Source organism: Sinocyclocheilus anshuiensis, unplaced genomic scaffold (genome assembly GCF_001515605.1).
Source record: "Sinocyclocheilus anshuiensis isolate Anshui unplaced genomic scaffold, SAMN03320099.WGS_v1.1 scaffold437, whole genome shotgun sequence".
Taxonomy (NCBI): domain Eukaryota; kingdom Metazoa; phylum Chordata; class Actinopteri; order Cypriniformes; family Cyprinidae; genus Sinocyclocheilus; species Sinocyclocheilus anshuiensis.
The window spans coordinates 812,747-832,034 of NW_015539902.1; the positions used below are offsets into that span (position 1 = coordinate 812,747).

Here is a 19,288-nt window from a genome sequence, read left to right on the forward strand (position 1 = left end):
GTTTGTGGGAGGTGAGTTTGACTGGAGATTTAGTGGATGGGTAAATGGTGAAATGGTTGGATGAATGGATGTATAGACGGCAGAATGAGTGGATAGATGGATTGAGAGATGAAGAGTGTGACAGCTAGATGAATGATTGAATGGGCAACTGTTATAGTTTTAAGTAGTGATAGAGTGATACTGGCCATGCTGATAACTCTGCTGATATAAATTTTGAGTTTTGAGCATTATCATCCTATAATAAAATTAATTAAAATAAAATAAATACATTGTTATAAAATAATCTAATATTGGCTTATATAGTATATAATATAAATAATTGTATTTTATTTTCTTATAGGAATAACCTAATATAGGCTTTATATTGGCCACCCCACTTTCTACAGTAGTTAGTTGGTATTGGCATTGGTCAGCTACTAATTTTCGGTGCATTTATTGGTTGGATGAACAGGTGGGTTGTCAGAAGGATAGATGAATGTGCTTGTAAATGCATAGTCAAATGAAACACTGCAACTTCTCAAACACACTTTCGTTTGCGTCTTTCCCAGACGCAAGTACTTAGCAGCTCCTAGCGGGAACACATGATGACAACCGCATCCTCTTAGTGAAACCTGGTGTGCTTGTTTTGACATTCTGTTGCTACGATTCATGTCATCCTGTGAGGATAGGAGCCTGTTGATTTGGGCCAACACACCAAACTTACACCCTGGTGAAAATCAGTTCGAGTTTGCTTGGTAACTAAACAAATAGTGAAAAGCAAACAAGAGTTTCCTTTCATGTCCTTAGTACTGGTCAGATGGGATTGGTTTTTCAACCGATGATTGAGCTACAGTTGTTAACACAGAACGTCTATGATTTCATGTACTGATTTTGTATGGGAAGTGGGCGTATTATGGAAAATTTGGTAAAATTACAAACTAAAACTAATTTAATTCAAAGGATAGTTCACTCCAAAATGAAACTTCTCATCATTTACTCACTCTCATGTCGCTCTGACATTATTTCAACAAAACATTGGAGCCCATTGACCTTGACATGAGGGTGAGTCATACCAGATGCTCCTACTACTGTGATCTTTCTGATTAGTTTGTGATTGTATTTCTATATTGCTACTCATTCTTTTCATATCAGATGCAATACCAGCAGTACTTAAACCACCGACTGTTATTTTACCCAGATGGCAAGCTGAAGTCAGCCGAAAGGTCTAAATCCATCATGAAGGCACACCAGGCAGTGAAACGAGAAATTTAAGCTTTAGTTACGGCATTCACCAAAGGTCAAAGTAAATGAGGAGAAGCGTTCTGAAAAATAATATACCGTAATCACACACATTCCTCTTCGGACAGCATTCGATTTCTCCCAGGACCCCAAAAAATTGAAATTGCTCAGTAATTTATACAGAGGAATGAGGGAAAAACGGGCTTGTTCAAACGTCTGTGAAGCACAAATTTACCTGACCTCCTCAGGGAAAAATAGTCCTGGCCAAATAAGCTTTTAATGGTCAGGAAAGAGGACATGCATTGCAAATCCAGGCTTGTTCTCTCTCTCTCTCTCACTCACACACACACACACACACACACAGGTTAAAAAGAGAGAGAGCAGGAGGTAACAGAATAAATTATCTTTTGTTACTTTCCTTTTACGAGATCTTTATATTTGTGAGGCAGTAACAGAGCTGCTTATGAAGCGATTGGCTTTGTAATGAGCAGTATATGAGGGGAGGAGGGCCCCTCACGGGCCCTTATGACTTACATCACCCTCTCTTCTTTTGTCCTGCCTCAGAGCGGTGACTTTGCTCCATTTCAGAGAGATGGGAAATAATAGAGGTTGATTATATGTGACCTCTCTATGAGGGACCGTAGGCAACACTTCTCTTTTTCGTATCTCTTTCATATTCCCTAATCCTGTCCTTTGTGCTCTCTTTACTTTTCCACACACACTTTGATACGCACACCTGCTTTCTTTGTGATGTTTTATTTAAGGGCAGCTAAATATTTCCTGTTTGCAGTTTTTCCTTGTCCTAGAAGGCTGTGATTTTGCTTTGTTTTTATCACTTGATACAGTAAAGGCAATAGAGACTCGCTTACGGACTTACTAATTCTGGGATGGATGCCAGATGCCACATTGGTGTATCACTTCTTCAGTTTGCCCTTTTCAGGTGGGAATATTATTTGTTAGTAGGTCAGACTTGGGAAGTATGTTGTTGTCTGTGCGTTCTGAATGAACGTTATGGTTCCTGCATCCTATTGGATTTCCTCTCACACCCACGTCTTGCTTCACAGCACCCGTTGCATGTTTGCATACGTCACGCACGCTCTCCTGAAAGACAGTTGGCTCAGTCATGTGTTTCATACAGTGAATTTACCATAGGATTTATGGGATCCGTCTGGCTACTGTCAGAATCCCGGCCAATGAGAACCCTTGAGACTTGAAATGAGTCTTTTTCGCTTGAGAGATCTGCCGATATGACTCACTGGGATCTGGGTGTTTTCTCAATTACTTTTTAATGTCTTCTTAACACATTAGAAAAATACTGAGGACATCCTTTCCGAACAACCTCAGCTCCTGGGAGATATTTCTCACTTTGCTGTAATGACATTGCCTGATGAGTTTGTTACAGTTTGCGAATGCAAAAATCAACTGTTTGGATTTCTCCCAAGCTTTCCGTCCCTTATGTATTGCCTCATGCCCCTGTCACAGTCCCACTAGAGGTACCATCTAGAGTTCTTCAAACAATGAATGGAGGATGCTGAATGCCGGCTTTTCTTTTTATTTCGTTTTTCCCAAGCCAATGAAGTGCAGAGTGCTCACAGGTGCAAAACACAGACAAAATTCCATAGGGGAAAATCCCTTAAGGGTACCAATAAAAATCCTACTTCAAAGTACAAAAACAAACAAACAAAAACAAACAACCTTGGTTCAGGTATAACAATGATTCAATCAGAGGACTCCTCAATAGCTACTGCACTCACTGCACCCCAGCTAAAGACTCCCTGACTTCTTCTTCTTGTTAGTTTTATGGCGGATTGCAACCATGACTTATCAGGTGCATACCGCCACCTACTGTATCGGAGTATGCAGCATGGATTATATCTCACTGAATGCAAGACTCCCTGACTGCTTCATTACATGAGAATTTATACACTTGGGTTCAACCATTTCCCAGAAGCCGTAATATCACATGACAATAATATGAAGTATTAACACATAAAAGGATTAAACATCGAATAACACTATTTCCTTCAATACACCAAATATCAATAGCACAATATACCATAACTTCAATTTAGCAATAATTATAGAAAGTCAAATACAAGAACTCATAAAACAGTTTCCACCCCTTTCCACTCATACTTGGTATCTCCCACTCCCCATGATGCAACACAGCAAAGGTATAAAAAGGCTGACAAAAGTCCTTTCGGGTCTTTTACTCAGTTCAAGATGGCCACCACTATGTATGCTGATCCAGGTAATAGCCAACAGTTTATAAGAAAAACTTAAATGTCCACTGGTTTTAGTGTTCAGGTGTGTAAATGTGGATGTGTGTGTGTGTGTGTGTGTGTGGATGTCATCCATCTCTCCACCTTGCTGACACATCAAGGTAAATAAAGAGTTTTAAAACCCAAGTATGTGTTTATGGCTAGGCAGAGGGAACAGAGGGCAGCTCTGTGACAGCCCCTATCAAAAGTCTGTTCTCTGATACTCTTTCTTATCTTACTCCTTTTTCTCTTTACTTTTGAGTATTCGCTGCCCTGTATGAATTTTGCAGTAGAAGATGAAAAAGAATGCATTCATTGAACCATAACTATGCCCACTAGAGTCTGTATCACTTTTTTTTTTGCATTTTCTGCAGTGGTTGCAGGCAAGAATCTAGTTATTCTGTGGAAAGGATTTCTATGATAAAAAGAGATGAAATACCTCACTTTTACACCATTAGTGTAAAAAATGACAGCAAAGATATTTATAATGTTACAAAAGATTTCTGTTTCAAATAAATGCTAAAAACGTTCTATTCATCAAAGAAACCTGAAAACAAGTATCATAGTTTCCACAAAAATATTAAGCAGCACAACTATTTTCAACATTTATTATAAAAAGAAATGTTTCTTGAGCACCAAATCAGAATATTAGATTATATTAAATGAATGATTTCTGAAGAATCATGTGACATTGAAGACTTGAGTAATCACACTGCTCGACACCATTGGGTGTAGCCCATTATGATGGAATTTCAATCCACATTTTATCCTTCCTAAATGATATGCAAGATTAGAAATCTCACAGGTCCAGCTATATTACAGCACAAAACCAAAATGAAATTTTATTTTACATAAAGGCAATAAAGCCATTAAAAAATGTTTTGCATTGCGATGTTATTTTCATGACTATGAAGCATATGTAACCCCAAATTTTCTTTGCTGTAATGTATCTGGTATGTAATTTAAATGATCTATCTTTTAGTGTATGTAACAAATTTATCAAAGGATTGTATCATTTATTAATTTAAATGATGTCTCTGTATTTCTGTAATTCTATAATTGTGATAAAAAAGCATAGAATATTATTTTACAAATAGTCATAAACTACAGGTAGAAAAAGAAAAACTACAATAATGTGAAATTTTACAATTTAGATTTGATTTTAAATTAAAATATAAACTACACATTATTATAAACTGAGGGTTAGTATTTTTATATTGCAGTAATGAGAATTGAGGGAAAATGTACATAATTGTCATGAAAATAATCTCAATGATCCAAAAAAATGTAAATCATTAATTTTTAATGTGAAAATTATATTTTACAATTTTTTTTACTTTGAATTGAAATTACTTTTTGACAGATTTTGTTTATACAAGTGCATCCAAAATTATAATATGTTATAGTAAATTAAATGCCAGAATATGCTTGAATGATGTACTAGTGTCCACAACCTATGTTATGAAAGAGGAGATGTTATGATTATTACCTTTCAACCAAGAAAATGGCATAATGACAGAATGAAAGACAGAAACTCCCACAACAGTTTTTTTTAGATGTATTAAATTAAACATTAAGCTAAATGTGTTTTAAAGTAATGAATATACCTACTAGCATAACAAATTGATGTCAAGGTGCAGTTTCATGACATGAAATGTCTCAATACTGGTATGTGTTTTCTCATCACAGAGTGCAGATAAGAGCGTCCGGATACTTTTTCATATTTGCCCGTATACCATGTCCTCAGTCTGCTTATGCATCTCTTGAACAGTATCTAGCACTCCTTTCTCTGTCATCATCCAGCAAAACTATCAGCAAATGGAGACATTGGCCTTTTACTGTTGTTAAAGGGATAGCTGACCCAATGTTGACTCTTCTTAATGTTGGTTCAAACCCGTATGACTTTCTGTCTTCCACAGAACACAAAAGAAGACATTTTGAAGGATTTTTATTTTCCAGTTCATTTCATTCAATGGGAACTGAGGATTTCATGCTTCAAAATGGTGTAAAGTGGGATAAGTAGTAGTACACACCACTTCATACAAATATTGACTGAAATCTAAGTAATTATTCACTCATAATCATTCCCTCCAGTGAGCTGTTAACCACTTTGACTGGATCAGCGAGTTAGCTCAGATCAGTCTGATTCATGAACAGATGGTTCAGTTTTGTAAAATGGATAAACAAATTCATCAAAAATAAACTGGAAAGAGTTGATGTGGCTGAAATTTTAAATCTTTACAATATCATTCCTACCGCAATCTTACATGCATGTTTTTGTTAGACCCCATTGACAACGCTGAGACACTTCATGTTCCACAGATGAAAGAATACAGGTTATACTGGTTTGGAATGACATAAGGGTAACTATATGATGACAGAATTTTTGGTTTTGGGTGAAGTATTGCTTTAATTTCTTATCGCAACGGTTTTTCTTATCCAGAAGGGCATAAGCTAGACGTTATTAACTTTTTGCGAATACGCACACACACGCTTGAACAAAGCCAACTTTCCATGGATAAGTGAACAAAGGAGCCTCTGTGTTCAAGAACTTTGAGAAGTTCCATGGCGAACTTGGCTCAGTCCACTTCCAGCGCTGCGTGGTCCCTCTCCGGCCCGGCTCCCTCCCTCAGATTGGAATGCAGGTCTGCATTCTCCTTTGGGCAATCATGCTGGAATGTTCCAGGCTTCCAGATGGTCCTCTAAAGTCCACGACTGTGGCAGCAGAGACATTCTTTGGCTACAGTAAAAGAGGAAATAAATGGTTTTCTCTCCTAGCTCAGAGACCGACCCAACAGTGTGGCAGAGGGAGATTTTTTGAGGATAAAGCAGAAGAGAAGAAAGGTTTTGATTCACACAGATGGCACAGGCACATTTGAAGGAAGCTCAGTAGAGAAGAGTTTTCATCTCTTCAAGTCTCTTGCAACCAGAAGGTGGTATCTCTGAGGCACCATTACAGCTTTGAGGATTTTTTTCAGTCTGTTTACTGCTTTCTTGAGTTTGAATATGTATTTTTTTTTTCTGCAGCAGCCTGTTTCTTTTTTAGCCTGCTGCATTTGCTGTCAAAGCCAACGTAATGAAAATTCTGTTGCTTACTCGTCACCTTCATGACTTACTTTCTTCTATAGAACATAGAACAAGAACAGAGATTGAAGAATGTGCTGCTCTGGACAAAAAGGACACAGAAGCACCAAAACATATCATAAATATATCCTAAAAGTTTTTCTTATCACTTATTCACTATATATTGCAAGTCCCCAATAACAAAACTAAAAAATAAGACTTGATCTCCTACCTTAGAGGCATGTTAATCTTGAGGAAGTTGCCAAATCTTGCAAAATTTTGCCAAAGAACAAAATGTATGATTTCGTTTTTTAAAGAAATTAATAATTAAATGGATCAAATGTGACAGTAAAGACTATATATTCATAACATAATTAATAATACTAAAATGTAATAATATTTCACAATATTAAAGGGGTCATATGATGCTGTTAAAAAGAACAGTATTTGGTGTAATGAAATGTGTTTATGCGGTTTAAGGTTCAAAAAACACATTATTTTCCACATACTGTACATTATTGTTTCTCCTCTATGCCCCGCCTTTCTGAAACGCGTCGATTTTTACAAAGCTCATCGGTCTGAAAAAGCGAGGTGTGCTGTGATTGGCCAGCTATCCAGTGCGTTGTGATTGGCCGAATACCTCAAGTGTGAGACGGAAATGTTTCGCCCCTCACCATATTGTGATGATGCCCTCTCAGGCCGGAGCATTGATTCAAAAACATGAAAACCCATTATAAACGAGGCATTCGTTGCATCCAGTGGGGACATAATTATGGATTATAATGACTTATACTGTCTTTTTAATTTATTCCTTTGATGTCAAAGCTTGATTTTTCAACAATTACTGCTATTCTTCAATGTCACATGATCTTTCAGAAATCATTCTTATATGCTGATTTGATTCTAAATAAACATTTCTTGTTATTATCAATGTTGAAAACAGTCATGCTGCAATGTTTGTGAAAACTGTAATACTTTTTTAGGATTCTTTGATGAAAGCTCAACAGAACTGCATTTATTTGAAATGGAAATATTTTGTAACAATATGAATGTCTTTATTGTCACTCTTAATCAATTTAGCATATCCTTGCTGAATAAAAATATTAAATTATTAAAAAAAAAAAAATCCTACTGCCACCAGATTTTTGAATGATAATTTTATCCATTCAAAATGGGGCTCAAATGTACTTGTTGGTCTATTTGTCAAGTGTACTAAATGCATGCACTAAATGAACAACTTTGAACAACTTGCATCACAAGCCGTATTTAACTTTCCCTCTTTGCCAGTTGCTTGAGAGCCTATTTTACTGCAACTTTACAGCACGTTGTAGCTCACTAGGAAAAAAAGAGAGTCGCGGTCACCTTCGCAAGCTGAATAAAAGGACACAGTATTGATCATGACAGGACGCAGATCAATAGGAAGATAATCACTCTTGACCCCAGTGCCACTGTGACCTGTAAGAGGGCATGCATTCTTTGTGCTGATAAAAATGCTTAGAGACGAAGTAAAAAGCGATTTTGTTTGTTTGATTTATTTTGTGTGTTCTTGAGCAGGGAAGGCAGCATAGTCTCGGGGGACGACAAGAAGTCATAGTCTGTTCTTTGAACTCCTGGTACAGCTGTCACAGCATAATGTGACAGCATAGTATGGCAGCGTAGGATGGCCTGTGATGGACGATTTTTCTTGCACACTCACACACACACCAATTCTTCACATGAGCAGTGGACTATAAACTAGAGATTTCATTTCCTAGTTGGCAGTCCTTCCATGATTTGCAACCAAGGTTTTCTGTGAGTATGAGCGTGTGCATTTTGCAACTTTAATGGTGCTAACTAATCCCTTATTTGTGCTAACGAATGATACTTTAAATATTGCTGCTTAAAAAGTATGTATATATATTTTAAATTATTTTATTCATAAATGTATTTTATTTTATAATAATTGGTTAATAAGTATCCAGCCAGAACACCCTGCAAAGTGCTGAAAACCAACCAGAGCACCTTAGAATAGTGGCTTCAGATAAAAATCTAGTTAATAATTTATTATGAAGATCATTATCCTTCAGAATAACTTGTGACACTCCTTGCTGAACTCCCCTACCCCCAAATATATCATTTTAATATTGTCTATTTCCCTTAAATATTCATTTTCTTTTCCTCTTTCACTCTGTTTGTCTCATCAACCTCTGGTGTATTTTTGAAGTCCATGTTCTCATCATCTTTAATGTTTCTGATGGAAACCTCTGGGTCTGTTTATTTTACTGTAGCTATGTGTGTTATCGTTTTCTGCAAAAAAATATCACTATTTTATAAGCTGGAGGCCAAAAGGCACCCAATTCAGCCTTTATTGCTTTGTGCATTTTCTTCTTCTTCTACTTTTATTATTATTATTATGGCGACGTATCAAACCTTGAATATTACACAGGAGAAAGAGAAAGCGAAATTGTATTGGGGTATCTTGATATCCATCCCACTGCAATCCTATGAGCTTAACTGGGATTGTCTTTCTCACGTCCGAGCTGATGATGACTCTACTTGTGATGCATGTCTCTTAGGCAGTGACCTTGAATTCTCTTTTTCTCTCCTTTTAGTAGGTAACCGATTCTGATGAAGTGTAAATTACTCCTCACCTTTCTAATGCGAGACCTCACTTCACACTGGCATTTTTCCATTGGAATGGTGCTGGGAGTGATTTTTCACACCTTTACATGTTTTCCATAATTTCTTTGATGTCATTCGTTCCCGTCTGTTTTTTACCCTTCAGATTCCCGCTCCACTGCTCTTCCATGATCAAAGTGCATTTTGTATTTTAAATCACATCTTGAAAGGGAGAAAAATATTAAAATGGTACAGACTTCTTATACATGGCAGAAACCTTACATGTGAGCTATTTAAAATTCCATTTTAACAAAGTAAAACGCAGGAAACATTTAAAGTATACTGAATTTGATTTGAATTAAATGTTGAATTCTGTTGAAGTTGTCTAAAAAATGTTAAACGGATAGTTCACCAAAAAAATAAAGATTCTGTCATTAATTACTCACCCTCAGTCATGTTGTTCCAAACCCTTAAGACCTTTGTTCATTTTCGGAACACATATTAAGCTATTTTTGATGAAATCTGAGAGCTAAAAATATCTTAATTTGTGTTCTGAAGATGAATGAAGGTCTTATAGGTTTGGAATGACATGAGGATGAGTAATTAATGAGAGAATTATCATTTTTGGGTGAATTATCCCTTTAAAATCCCATATTGATATGCTGAGATAGCTATAAGTAAGCAATTTGTAGGTGGATTTCCCACCAAAAAGTGTCAGCTATGTGGCAAATTCAAAACATTTCTTTGTTTGAGCAGCACAACCTGCCCAACAACAGCAACATTAGCTCAACCAATGGCAAGAGTTTGAGGCGGAGCTATATATTTGGCATACCAGCAGATGAAACCTGTTTGGAAACAGTTCAGTTGTTTATTTATTTATTTATTTTATTTTTTCTGTTTGGTAATTGGTGCCTGTTAGTGTTAAAATTAGTTTATTAACTCAACTCATTTTTTCAACTCTTTTTTTTTTCCCATTCTGTAAAAATCCAAGGGGTCCAAACTAGTTCAACGAACAATACAGGTTTGTAGCGTCATAAAGGTGAGTAAATCATGCCAGAATTTATTTTTGGGTGAACTACACCTTAAACATACAAGCTTTATGGGCAGTTAATGAAGTTATTAACAGCTCTTACTTGAAATACGTCTCACATACTCTCTCAGTCACTTGATATTTGATGACACACTTCTAGAGCTGCTTCTAGAACAATGGAACACTGTTCTTTTTCCCAGAACCTCTCGAGTGTCATTTTAGCATCTGGTATGGATAGAAGTTGTGGGTCTTTTGGGAAGTTTCCTCCCATCGGTTCTTTTTCTCAGTTCTCTCCTGATGATTCCTGAATGACGTCGTCTCCTCTATGTGGGAATGTACTGTGTTGTAACTGCATCCAGATGTGTCCATTGTTGACTTCAATCAAACTCAATAAACCTCTCCTTCTCTCTAGGGTTAAAAAGAATAGCAAAACTCAACATCTGCTGGAACGTTATGTTGAAACTAGTGAAATCATTAGGCTGTTGAAAGAAAGGCTCTAGAAGTACTTCGGATCATAAACTGTTTTTGAACTACTTTTTTTGTCTCAAAACACCCAGTCAGGGTATGGGTTAGGACAACAATGCCTTAGTTTTCCCTATTTAATCCTCAATCCTAAATCCCATTCAAGAGCTTGTAGGTGGTCTGGGAAAGTCCTTCAGAAAATACTTGGTCAAATAATCAACATGCATACTTTCAGAAACTAGTATATTTATTTAAGAATAACAAAATTAATTTCCTTTGGGGTTTAAAGAGATCAATTGGTTTAAAGTCACATGAACCTGAAGTGAATTGAGGTTAAGTGGATGATGACAATTTTCAGTTTAAAGCAAATAATCTGCAGAAGGAGCAATTTAAATGAACTGGCCAAACATTAAAAAAAAACTGATTATGAAATATTTAACAGGAAGATGGCGTAGAATAGAAATGTTGCATCGTTCTCAAGGGGCCTTAATTTCAGGTTCAAGTTGGCTTTGATGGTCTGTGTGGGTACGCTCTTCTACCATATGCTGCCGTAATGGAGCCATCTGTGATCAGATCTTCCAACCAAGATGTCACACACTGATGTTAATGACAGGGGGAATGCATGAACATGGAGACCAATGTTGGTCATACGAAGCCTTCAGGGCACCATTTTCATAAGTGTCTAGATGGGTGATATTAAAGCCAAGAACCGTCTCTGTTTCAGGGCTGTCTGTTTCTTTAATCGCGAAGAGTTGTTATGGGGCACCAAATTATATTTTTGCTGGCAAAATATTTTTAAACAATGTGATTGCAGTCCTTTTTATTTGGTCAGTAAAGGGATAGCGTGCCATGCAGAAATTAATATTGTCATCATTTACTCACTTCAAAACCTGTATGACTGACTTTCATCTGTGCAACACAAAAGAAGATATTTTTTAAATAATGTCTTAATGTTTTTTGTCCATGCAATGAACGTTGTACTCCACTGACTTTCATTATAGGCAAAAACAGTTGAGATGTTTTTCAAAATATCTTGTTTTGTGTTCCTCAGTAGGCTCCGCTGATTGATAAGGCATCCAGTCTGGAGCCTCATCATCCCTCAGAAGTGCTTGCTTATGAGAACATACATGGACTTTGTCTAAACTCGCAGACCTCACATTGACCCAATGGTCAAGGCCTTTCATCTTTGACCTGACACTCCCTCCCGAGAGAGGCAACGGTAGCATTGCTAATCGTCATGCTGTTTTTGCAGCTGCTTAGTTTGAAAACATAAGCAGTCATTAAAGTCTTCTGAAATAACTTTGATAAACAGACTAAATATCCATTATAATATTAACAAGATTGGAGTTTATCACCAATTAATGGTATTAAAACAATTAAATGGTAATATTTTGCAAAATCACATAACAAAATTGTTTAAACCTTAAACTGAAAATATAAAACTAAGAGCAAATTCAAAATTGTAATAAATACTATAATGGTATATAAATAATAATACTAAAATAACACTGGTTCAGGCCCTCAACCCAAAGTATGAGCAATGATAAATGTGATGCTTGCGTTAGCTAGTAAATATATATTGCTGTATCACCAATTCAGCAGAGATATTTATCAGTACGGGAGTGGGTTGTCTATTCCAGTATATAGTCCAGAGTATCTGAGCACTTAACAAATGATCAGGCTGAGAGGCTCATTTTTAAGCCAGCGTAACACAATTCTTCATCCTCCCCAACCTTGGAGATGGGTATTTTTCTGAGGAGCATAGAGGGAATGTAAGTGGGTGGGCAGGAGAGATCAGCAGTGCAGGCATGGAGCCAGACATCTAAGTCATGAAAGAGCTCTATGATAAAAAAAATCCCAAAGCCTGTAAGACCCACCAGCACCGTATGAATGCCTCCCTTCCATAAAAATGATGGTTATGTCAGGACAGCACACCCCAATTCTGAGCAATGACTGCTTTCAGCGATAGAATGAGAAGCAGCTGGGTTTTGTTCTCAATCAGAAGCCATCGCGGTCTGCCAGGGCTTTTTAATGAAGAAGGGCAGATTTATGCCCACATCAAAGGGAGATGCTAGATGTCTGACATTGTTCGCCTACCTGGTGCCAAACTGTATGGAAGTGCAGAACATGATCGATGATAGCGGTATTATCAAACATTTGAAGACTGTATGCTTCTGAAGAAACTTCAGAAGTCCAACTTTCAAGATCCCAAGTTTTGAATCATGGCCAGCATGTGGCATAATTGGACAAAATCAGTATTTTTGTTTGAGAAATATTGGCTTTGTAAAGCACAACATTGTGTCAACACAACAGCTGTTTTCTTATGAGTAAACCCAAAGGGTTATGGTGAATTACACATGCATGTGGAATTACACATCTGTTTGTTTTGCAGGCAACATTAATTCTTCTTATTATTATTATTAATTTATTTATGTATGTATATATATTTTTTTATTTTGTTGTTGTTGGTATAATTTATTTATCATTTATTTAATGAAATGTAAGTGTATGTAATTGTAATAATATTATGTATAATATTTTTGTATAATAATATATTATTATTATTCATTTATTTATATATATTTTGAATTGAATTGAAGTGTATCATTTATTTATTTATTATTTATTTAAATGAAATGTAAGCGTATATAATTGTAATAATATTATGTACAATATTTTGTATAATAATGTAATATTTATTTATTTATTTATTTATTTTTTGATGGACCTTCAAGCCATGAAATGGACTTTTGAAATAGAATTTTAACAATTTTTGAACAAAAGGGTTGAACTGATTAACACGGCCACAGAGTTGAAAAAAATAATATATAAGTATATATATATATATATATATATATATATATATATATATATATATATATATATACACACAGTATATATTATACTTGTGTTGACAGTGGACCATCTGCTGTGTTACACAATAACTACAGTTCTGTGTATCACCTCTAGAAAACAACCTATTCCATTGTTTTCCCCTATCTGGGGTTGCAGTCCCTCGTCCTTTTTAATAAGCCTTCAAATTATTTTTAGATTCGTTTTTACTGTCAATTATCTGTGTATATTTTATGCTTACAGTTTTTTTAAATACATTTTTAAATTCTTTATCAGTTACTAAATAAAGTCTTAAAATTTGTGTTTTTTCCAAACAAAAAATGGATCCATGGTGAGATATTTAGAAATGCAGAAGTTTAGAAATTCATTAAAAATAATATTAATTATTATTGTTATTATTAATATTATGCTTATTCTTCTTCTTCCTATTATTATTATTATTATTTATTTATTTATTTATTGTTTTCTAAAACTTTTAAAAATGATTCATCAGTTATTAAATTAAAATATTTTTAATAAAAATGCACCCATGGTGAAATATTTAGAAATGTAAAAGTTTAGGATTTTATTAAAAATTAGAAATGTCTGATAAAAAAAATAACATTATTATTTTTTATTATTTCTAATAAATGTACCAATTCTTCATCGTTTACTAAATTCAAATCTTTGAAGTATTTTCTTCAAATACAAAAATGGATCCATGGAGAGATAAACCCATATTTTTTGCATGATAAACATTAACTAATGCTAATCCCACTTGACATAAACCTTCTCATTCCATTGCAAGGTTCTGGAATCGCAAGTATTGGCAAAGTATGTGACATGAGAGTGAGAAGATTGAAGTTGCTCACTGTTTTTGTGGCCTGATTGAAAATTCAAACCCGGCCATTCTTCATGCAGGGAGAGAATTGTGTTTAGATGAGGGTTTAAAACAGGATTATGGGTTTCGGGTTAGAGCTTGATCGCTATATGTGAGCAACATGAGAATCCTTTAGAGACTAAATGTTTAGAAGTAGCGCCTCCTATGCCTCTCTCTCACACATACGTTTCTGTTTCAAATTGATGCTGCACACAAATATGTAGCAGATGCACACGATGCCCTTTTCGTCCTGTTACTGAAACTCATATGGAGTAAACACACACATTTTATGAGATCATTATCTAATGAGTCAAACTTTCCGCTGTTTTCTTCACTTTGTTCCTTAGATTAATTTTTCCAAGTCAAAGCAAAATTCCTTTTGGGTTCCTTACATTCTGAGCTCTAGTGCAGCTCAATCTGTGTGTCCACATGACCACCATTTATTTCAGATCTGGTAATATACATTACTCACATGCACAACTCCTACCATTCAGCTTTTATAGTGCATGCAATTTCATGCACAGTGCATATTATTTTTTTTTTCATGCATATTTATTTTGTAGTGTAGGCCTTCTAGTGAATATTAGTTTCGTTGTGCACTCTACGTAGTATATACTACATTAGTGCATACTTTGTTTAATGTAGTCTAGTTGTGTAGTACGTTTTCTGTAGTTTCTCTGTAGTGAGTGTTACCTAGTGCATACTAGTTTTGTTGTACCCTCTACCTAGTATATGCAACATTTTAGTGCATACTTGTTTTGTAATACATAGTTTATAGTTCAGCCTTGAATGCTACCCAGTACATACTAGTTTTATTGTGCACTGTACCAAGTATTTGCCGTTTAATGCATACTTGTGTTATAATGCATAATGTCTAATTCTGTAGTACATTTTTGTTGTGAATGCTACCTAGTGCATACTGGTTTTGATGTGCAGTGCAGTCTACCTAGTATATGCTACATTAGTGCATACTTGGTTTTAGGGCTGTCAAAATGGCTGAAAAACTAAATTCGAATTTTGTACTTAAATATTATCAAAATTCGAATTATATTCGAATTTAAAATGCATAATTTCAGTTAGGGTGAAGAAAAGCTTTTGGCTTCTCTCCTGAGGCCACAAGAGGGCGCATCATTCAAAGCATAAGATAACATGACTACCTGCGAAAAAAAGTTTTTATTTTAAATTCAACGAATATTCGAATATATTTGGTTTGTAATCTAGTGAGTATTTCAGGCTAGTTGTGTAGTACTTTTTGTAGTGAAAGCTACCTAGTGCACAGTTGTTTTGTTGTGCACTCTACCTAGTATATGCTGCATTAGTGCGTACTTGGTTTGTAATGCAGTGTCTAGTTGTGTGTGTAGTTCATTTTTTTGTAGTGAATGCTACCTAGTGCATGCTAATTTTGTTGCGCACTCGGCCTAGTATATGCTACATTTAGTGCATACGTGTTGTTATGCATAGTGTTTTTCAGTATAGCTGCATAGTACATTTTCTGTTGTGAATGCTATCTAGTGCATACTAATTTTGTTGAGCACTCTGCTTAGTATATGCTACATTTAGTGCATACTTGGTTTGTAATTCAATCTAGTTCAGTCTAGTTGTGTAGTACATTTTTGTAGTGAGTTCTACCTACTGCATACTGGGTTGCTTGGCCTAGTATATGCTACATTTAGTTTATGTAATAATTTAGTTTTTTTAATGCATAGTGTCTTTCAGGCTAGTTCTGTAGTGCATTTTCTGTTGTGAGTGCTACCTAGTGCTTATTAGTTTTGTGCACTCTACCTAATATATACTACATTTAGTGCATGCTTGGTTTGTAATGTAGTGTCTAGTTTAGTCTAGTTGTGTAGTACATTTTTTGTTATGTTGTGCACTCGGCCTAGTATACACTACATTTAGTGCATACTTGTTTTGTAATGCCCTAGTGTCTTTCCGTGTAATTGTGTAGTACATCTTCTCTAATGAGCTTAGTATATACTAGTTTTGTGTACTCTACCTACTATATGCTACATTTAGTGCATACTTGTTTTGTAATGCATAGTGTCTTTCAGGCTAGTTGTGTAGTACTTTGTAGTGAATGCTACCTATTGCACACTAGTTTTGTTGTGCAATCTATCTAGTCTATGCTACATTTAGTGCATGCTTAGTTTGTTATGCATAGTGTCTAGTTCATTCTAGTTGTGTAGTACAGTTTTGAAGTGAATTATACCTAGTCCATACTAGTTTTTAATGCATATTGTTTGGTTGATGAAGTGAAAACTAGTTTTCTAGAGCATGTCTTTTATTATAGTACACACACTTTGACTAGCATGCAATTTAATTAGTATACGCTGACTATACACTATGCGCTACATACAGTTTTAAGAACTTTCCCGATGCTGGTGGTATTATGACTTTGAAAACGCAGTGCTGCATTCTACCAGAAGCACGTTGCAAGCCACAGAGATACATTTTTAAAAGAGTGTGAGTGTGCAGCACTTTATCACTGTCAATTTTTCCTCACCTTTTCAGTGACGAAAGGCCCACCTCGTTTCACAGTACTGCAAATGGTCCATTTTTGTCTTGGTCAAGGAGAACTGCTGTACTCGCAACTTTACAAACCTCACCGTGCTCGACCACACGCCAGGGTGAAAGGAGTATGGCTGCAATCTGCAGAAGTTCATTTCTGCATAAGTCTGCATTCTTTTCACACTCTCACATTCACATAATAACTAGCCCAATATCAACTTATTGATTACTCATAACTTCTCTTATTGCCTCTGAGAAACAAAAGCCGAAGCCCTAAAAGCTTATTTTCCTTCCCTCTGTATTCCTTTGCCGTTTTGAACTCCGAAGCAGAATGTCATTTTTGTAAGTTGCTGACTCAGTGTAATGGATTTTCAGGCCTGCTTGAATGGATGGAGGAAACAGGAGGCATTTGAAGAATTTTAAAGACAAAGACAAGTTTTGAAAGTTCTGACAAAGAGCAAGTCCTACAGAACTGGGTTACTAATGCCGGAATCTAGGCTTTTTTTATATCAAAGAATGTCTGTGACATCAAAGTCGAAGTACAAATGAAAGCTAATCATTCCAAAAATAAACTGTTACTGGGCTTGTGTGGCAGTGTGTGGGAGTGTTCTTTGTGTTCAGTCCTCTGTCCTCTCATTATCTCAGACAAAAAACTAGTCGGCACAGACAGCTTGAGAAGATCACACACCCATCATTTGTAACCAGACACAAAGAGAGCCAAACATTACATGACACGCATAGGTATGCACACAGTTACACTAGCTGCTAAATATGTTTCATTTACACTGTAAGTCTCTTATGCTCACCAAGGCTGCACTTATTTAATTTAAAATACAGTAACAACAGTGATATTGTAAACTATTGTTACAAATTAAAAGAACTATTTTCTATTTTAATATATTTTCAAATGTAAATCTTTTGTACATTATGAATGTTTTTACTGTCAATTTAATGTGTCCTTGCTGAATTTTTTTTTACTACTTATTCCAAAATATTGAATGGTAGTGAAAAAAAACATGAAAATATTTAAATAAAAACAGTTTTATATTGTAATATTTCACAATATTACTGTTTTCACTGTATTTTTGATCAAAAGCATAGCTTTTTCTTTAAAAAAAAAAAAGAAAAACATAATTATTCCAAACTTTTGACCAGTATATATATATATATATATATATATATATATATACACTGAACGATTGTGATAAATATATTTTTTTTTTTTTTTTTTTAAGAGAAACATAAAGACTTAAACTACTTCAGTCTGTGTGCATTGAATTTATTTAATAAACGAGTTTCACAATTTGAGTTGAATTACTGAAATAAATGAACTTTTCCACGACATTCTAATTTATTGAGATGCACCTGTATATACAGGGTTGGGGAGTAATGGAATACATGTAACGGCGTTACGTAATCAGGATACAAAAATCTAGTAACTGTAATCTGTTACAGTTACATCAAAAAACTAAGTATTCAGATTACGGTTACATTTTGTAAAAAGTGGGAATACTATCAGGAATACATTTGTTTAATTTAAAATTAAATAAATGAGTATTTTGACATAACACTATAGGCTATATTTAGCGCTGCTCCATCATAGTTCCTGGTAGAGCCATGCACAGGCCTCAAATATAGGCCCTAGCCTGGCCTGTGTCTGACAGCTTATCAGAATTACCGGCCCGAGTGCGTCTTTTTTTCCCCTTCTCCCAAAACAGCTGATACTACTTTTTCAGCTATTAAAATTGTTCAGTTTTGTATGTAATGGCAAAGTGATTATATTTTGTTTCGTTTTTTATTAAGTTAATTTAGAAAAACGATTGGAGCATTTTTTGTTCGTTACAAGTTTTTGTTTTTTATGTAACGACCAAGCGGCCAGCGGCAGACAGTGAGCTGATCATAGCCTCACAATATTACTTGTTATTTTAGTAATAATAATATATATAATAATATATAATATATTAATATAGTAATATAGTAATAATATTACTATATTATTTCCTATTACTTGTTTCGCTTCTGTTTCAGTTTTTATAACCATTTCTTACTATGTGTAAGTAAGTTGTTGTTTTTTAGCATGTGTGTTTGGCAGTGTTATTTTTTAGGATTACTGATAAACTACTGTCATTTGATTTGTATTATTTGTATTTGTTATTTATTTTAATTTTAGTTAAATTATGTCTGAATTTATTATGTCTGTATAGGTCTTTTATTAAGTTTTTAGTTTTATTTAATTTGAGTTATTTTAATACTTCAACAAACTAAATGGAAATGAAATAATATATATATTGAATTTATAAATGTGTATGTACATATACAGTATATATGTATATGTGTGTGGCTGTACTACATACACATGTAATGTAGTTGGTTTTTTGGTGTTTGGCTTAGTGTTATGTTAGAATCATTATTATACTCTTATACCTTTTGTTCTTT

The 19,288-nt window shown here is 34.9% G+C and overlaps 1 protein-coding gene across 2 annotated transcripts in view; it reads left to right on the forward strand.

Annotated features, from left to right (window-relative positions):
* Positions 1-19,288, forward strand: part of LOC107686123 (lipoma HMGIC fusion partner homolog) — a 26,724-nt gene that overhangs the window by 1,883 nt on the left and 5,553 nt on the right. The window lies entirely within an intron of this gene.